The sequence below is a fragment of the Chinchilla lanigera genome, unplaced genomic scaffold (genome assembly GCF_000276665.1).
Source record: "Chinchilla lanigera isolate Chin_1 unplaced genomic scaffold, ChiLan1.0 scaffold00030, whole genome shotgun sequence".
Lineage (NCBI taxonomy): Eukaryota > Metazoa > Chordata > Mammalia > Rodentia > Chinchillidae > Chinchilla > Chinchilla lanigera.
The window spans coordinates 13,165,102-13,171,101 of record NW_004955431.1 but is presented as its reverse complement, the minus strand read 5'-3'; the positions used below and the strand labels follow the sequence as shown (position 1 = coordinate 13,171,101).

Genomic DNA, 6,000 nt, shown 5'->3' with positions numbered 1-6,000 from the left:
TTCCTTCGTTCCTTCAGTTTGTTCTTGGTATCAAGAATCAAACTCAGGACCTTGTGTTTGCCAGGCAGGCACTGTCCCACTGAGCTTTCTTCCCAGCTGCCTTTGCATTTTCTGATGTCCTTTTTGATCTTTTTTTTTTTTTTTTTTTTTTTTTTCCAGAAAACTATCGTTTTTGTTGTAGGGGCTGTTTACTTTCCTGGTTAGATTAATTTCTAAGTATTTTTACTTTTGATGCTATTTTGAATGGTAGTGTTTCCCTAATTTCTTTCCTGGTGAGTTCATTATTGGTGTATAGGAATGCTGTTGATTTTAGTAGCCAGAGACATTGCTGAATTCGGTTATCGAAGGAATTTTTGGTGGAATTTTTTGAGTCTTGTATATAAAGAATAGTGTTATCTCCAAAAAGCAATTATTTTACTTTCTTCCTTTTCCATATGTATCATTTTTATTTCTTTCTCTTGCCTGATTGCTTTGGCTGATGTTTCAAGTATTATATTGAATAGGAGTGGTAATATGGACATCTGTGTCTTGTACCTGATTTTAGAGGGAAAGTTTTCAGCTTTTCCCCATTTAATATGATGTCAGGTGCTGGTCTGTCATAAATGACTTTTATCAGATTAAGATAATGTCCTTCTATATCTATTTTCTTCAGTGTTTTAATTATGCATGGATGTTGGATTTTGTCAGAAATCTTTTCTGTATCTATTGAGATGATTATGTGATTTTGTCTTCCTTAGTTCTGTTTGTGATGTGTTATATTTGTTGATTTGTATCTCTTGAACCATCCTTGTATCCTTGGGATGAAGCCTGCTTGGTTATGCTGTATGACATGATTTGTTGCATTGTGTTTGCCAGTATATTGTGGATTTTTGTGTGGGTCCTTTAAAGAGATTGGACTGTCGTTTTGCTTTTTAGTTGAGTCCTTGTCTGGCATCAGGGTGATGCTGGCTTTCTTAAATGAATTTTGAGGTACTTTCCTTTCAATTTCAACAGAGTTTAATGTTATATTCTCCTAGAAGTTCTTGTATTATTCATTGGGCTTTTCTTAGTTGGTAATTTTTTATTACTGCCTCAATTTCATTGCCTGTTATTAGATTGTTCAGAGTTTTTATGTCTTTCTGGTTCAGTTTTGGTAATTCACATGTGTCTAGTAATCTATTTCTTCAGGATTGTCCAATTTGTTGGAGCATAATTTTTCATAGTACATAGATCAGTCTTCTGGATTTTAGCATTCTCAACATTGTGACTTTATTTCTTTCTTTTTTTTTGTCTTTTTTTGAGACAGAGTCTTGCTGTGCAATTCAGGCCTTGAGCTCACTTTGTAGCCCAGGCTGGTCTCGAACTCATAACAATCCTCCTGCCTCAGCCTCCCAAGTGCTGGGATTACAGGTGTGTGCCATCACACCCGGCTGCTTCATTTTTTTCGTTTCCAGTTGGCATTAGTGTTAGCCTTTTCATTCTTTGTTTTGGTAGGTTTGCCTAAAGGTTTATTGTGTTTATTGTTTGAAGAATCAGCTCTTTGATTACCAGATTCAAGTGTGCAAAACTTGCTCGGTAATCAGAATGAGTGATCTGAAAACAACACTGTGCAGTATAAGAACCATTGTTGAACTCCTACCATCTTGTATGGTGAAGCTCTGCATCATTTCCAGTAGGTTTTTTTTTTTTTTTAATTGTTACAGTCTTTGATTGTTTGATCAGTCTTACATTCTTATGTCTGGTGGACTGAGCAACTTGGTTGAAGGTAACAGTATGTACTGTGGCAACCATTGTTAATTTCTGTCATTTTGTTTTGAGGTCATGTATTGTTTTTACGTTGTTTTGATTTTGTCTTCATTGTTATTTTGTTTTTTTAATTTTTAAAATTAAAAAAAAGAATCAGCTCTTTGATTCATTGATTCCTTGTATTTTTTTAAAAGTATCAATTTTGTTAATTTCTCCTCTGATGTACATAATTTCCTTCTTTGTACTATGGGTTTGCTGTTTTTGTTTTTCTACTGTCTTGAGGTACATAATTAGGTTATTTATTTGACCTTGTTCTGTTTTCCTAATGTGAGCATTCACAGCAATAAACTTGCCTGTTAGAATTGCTTTGTGCCCCATAGGTTCTGGCATGTTGTACTGGTGTTATTTTTTGATTATTTTGTTTCTTCCTTGATTTCCTCTGTGACCCATTGCATGTTCAGGAGTGTGTTATTTAATGTCTAGGTGTTTGTTTGGAGATTTTAGCAGGGGAGCACAGCTCCTCATACCCTTGACCAAGGACTGGTCCCCTCTATCAGCTCCTCTTCGATGGAGCACACAGCTTTGGGAGGGATGTGCATGGAACGTTGAGGGAGGAAGGGGACACTGTCTAGGCAGCCGGATCAGCCAAATCAACCCAGGCGATCAGTGGGCTGACAGATGTTGCAGCCAGATCGCCATCCATGTCCAGGTGTTTGTAAAATTTCTGTGCTTTCTTTTGTGATTGATTTCTACTTTTAGTGGGTAATGATCTGATAGTATCGATGACATTGTTTCAGTTCTTTGGTGTTTAAGCAAGCTTTATAGACTAGTAAGTGGTCTGTTTTGGAGAACGTTTTGTGTGCTGGTGAAAAGAATGTGCTATTTTTTGTTTTTTTGAGACAGAGTCTTATATTTCAGGTTGGACTTAAAGTCAGTAAGTAGCCTGGGGTGGCCTCAAACTCAGAGCAATCCTCCTGCCTCTGTCTCCCAAGTGCTGGGATTATAGGCATGCGCCACCACACTTGGCAAATGTGCATTCTTTTGTAGTAGAGTAGAATATTCTGTAGATATCTTAAGTCCATGTGTGTGAAGGTCTAGTTCAGTTTTGATATTTCTTTTTTTTGTTTGTTCAGTTGATTTGTTTGTGGAAGTGAGGTGTTAAAGTTGTCCACTATGATTGTGTTGATGTTTATTTGATCTTTATTGTTTAGTATTGTTTGTTTTATGAAGTTTTGGACTTCATAAAAGTTAATTCTTCATAATTGTTAATTCTTCCTGTTAAATTACTCCCTTACCTAATATGTAGTGACCTTCTTTACCTCGTCTGATCAATTTTAGCTTGAATTTTACTTTGTCTGCGAATAAAATTGCTACTCTTGCTAGTTTGAGGAGTCCTTGTTTATGTAGTGTTTCCCATTGTTTTTAGTCTATGAAATTTTATATTATTTTATTTTAGGAATTAGGTGAATCTTTTGAATGCAACAGCTTGATGTATTCTGCTTTTTGATCTGGTTTGCTGTGCCCTGTCTTAATTAGGGTGTTGAGGCCATTTACATTGAGAGTTATTACTGAAAGGTATTGACTTAATCCTTTGTGTTCTTTCATAGTTGTTGGCTCCTTTATTTTCCCTTCTTGTTTAATTACTTCCCTTGCTTGATATATTCATTCCATCTGATTTTTCTGGCTTGTCTCTGTCTAGGATATTCTTGAGGTTTTTGGAGGGAGTGCTGATTTGGTGTTTTTGAATCTCTCAAGGTGTTCTTTGTTGTGGAATGTCTTTATTTCATCAATTTTGAAAGGTATTAATGTTGGAAGTTGATGCCCCCCCATGACCCTTGACAGAAAACAAGCCAGGAGCCCAAAGTACACAACTCACAGGCATGGTGATCTCCCAGTCTGGCCCAGCAGCTCAAACAACAGATACCATAGGAATTGATTTTGAAATCAGAATGATAGAACTAGATGGAAAGAAAATTGAGAAAATTAAGCTTCAGGTATGGGACACAGCAGGTCAGGAAAGATTCTGAACAATCATGACTGCTTACTGTAGAGGAGCTGTGGGGATTATGCTGGTCTGTGACATCACAAATGAAAAATCCTTGACAGTATTAAGAACTGGATAAGAAACATTGAAGAGCATGCCTCTTCAGATGTTAAAAGAACGATCCTGGGTAACAAATGTGATATGAATGACAAACGACAAGTGTCGAAGGAAAGAGGGGAGAAGTTGGTAATTGACTGTGGGGTTGAATTCTTGGAGACCAGTGCAAAAGCCAGCACCAATGTAGAAGAGGCATTTTTTACGCTTGCACGAGATATAATGACAAAACTTGATGGAAAAATGAATGACAGCAATTCATCAGGAGCAGGTGGGCCAGTGAAAATAACAGAGAACCCATCAAAAACCAGCTGCTTCCGCTGTTTGCTGCTTTATGACCTCTTTGTTTCTGAGAGACTATAGCACACCTAGAGGGGTCCTTTCTTTGAAAGCACAGGTCCCCCATCCGCAGTCACCCCACCTGGCTGCTGTGGAGAGTACCACTGAACTTAGACTTCTGGACATGGAGTGCCAAGCGGGTTCCAGCTACGTGGCTTCAAAAAAGAACAGGCTCCTTTTTTCAGACATGGAAGCGATGCGACAGAGACATGTGCAGGACCTACCTGGTTTTTCCTTTCCTTCCTGCCTGCTGCAGATGCGGCTCTTTTCCCCGTGGCACATCTTTGTTAGCCCTTCCCTCTGACAGCACAATCTTAGACTCCTGTGTGCACTTTAGTGTCCTGAAGCTCTAGACAAACTTGTACACTGGGGTGCTTAAAAGACAGCAAAACATTAAGCAGAGGTTCACTAAAGTTAAAGGACAGTTTTAAAAATTCATTAAAAGACCTATTTATTCATCCAAAAAAATTTGTCATTCATGTTTTGAATCATTTTGCACTTCTTTCAGTTTTTTGATGCTCCCGTAAGCACCTTGGTCAGTTTGTGTGATAGTTCTACTGTTTCTTCATTTATGTCCTCTCTGAACTCTTTGAACTTCCTCCTTAATCATTTTATACTGTGGCGCTGTCTCGTTTGCTTTGTCTCCTTTAGTTCTCCTTGAGTATGCTTTGAGAGAGTGGGGGGTCTCTGAGCACATTTTGTTGCTTTGTCTTTTATGTTCCTTTTTTTTTTTTGTCTTTATACGTGTTGAGGGTTTTGAGGATAAAGGGAGGGAATAGGGTTTGCTGTTGATACAAGGATCTCTTTAGTTAGGTTCTGTTTGTTTAGTGTTTTTTGCTATTTCAACCTATTCAGTTTGATTGGGTTGGACCCTTTCACTGGGAGAATTTCTAAACAACTTTCTTTACCAGAATCACAGTAGAAATAAGAACGAAAGCCTTCACACAGTCACCATTAATCCAGGCTGCCTTTCAACTTTTATACTGCTCAGTCATACAGGCTGCATAGGATTTACCCAAAGTAGCCAAGAGGCAGTGCTGGGAATTTCTTACCAGTTTATATCTTTCCTTCTCAGGCCCAGGTTCGTTTTTCCTCTTTTCCCAGGTCCCTTAGAGATAGGCTCTTCCTGCTTTTTCACTGTTGCTACAAATAAATGCTTTATTCCTGTTTATCTCATTTTATAGAAAATTCTGTCCCCTTTCTTCATCTGAAATATGGTAGCAGATAATTTGGTTTTTACTTGCTTGAGTAAATAACCAAAAGAGTAAGAATGGATTTTTTGGTTTGGAAATACCCTTTGTTTGGAACAGTAAGGTAGGTTAGTTTCTATCAGAGCTTTACTTGTAGTGTTTTCTCTTCAGCCTCTCTCAACCTGGCACTGCTTAAATAGTGTGGGGTTCTATTCTGATGAGTATGATCGTTTCACTTTCTTCCTGTGAACCTTGACCTGTAGTCAATCCCATTAGTACATTTTTGCCAGTGCCTTTTTTTTTTCTTTTTTCTTCTTTTTGAGATAAGATCTTGCTGTGTAGCCTAGACTGTCCTCAAATTTGGGATCCTCCTGCCTCTTCCTCCTCAGTGCTTCGATTACTGCCATGGACCATGATGCTTGGCAGTGCCTTCCTTTTTAAACAAATAATTGGCAATCCTACTTATTTGTCATCAAATAAAATTCATAACATAATCTACTTAATACAAATAAAAAATTAATACTATGGCCTAATCATAATATGAGGAGAAACAAAACGGAGCTAGTTTATAACTTAGTGCTACATATTTTAATGTGTAAAAGTTTGTCTATGGCTGTATACAGACAGTTGCCTCCACACATTTCTCAA

General features: G+C 37.6%; 1 protein-coding gene and 1 pseudogene across 5 annotated transcripts in view; both read left to right on the top strand.

Annotated features, from left to right (window-relative positions):
• The window catches only part of Pds5b (PDS5 cohesin associated factor B), a 185,452-nt gene that overhangs the window by 97,579 nt on the left and 81,873 nt on the right, over nt 1–6,000 (top strand). The gene's annotated exons all lie outside the window — the stretch shown is intronic.
• LOC102008136 lies at nt 3,606–4,621 on the top strand (annotated as a pseudogene).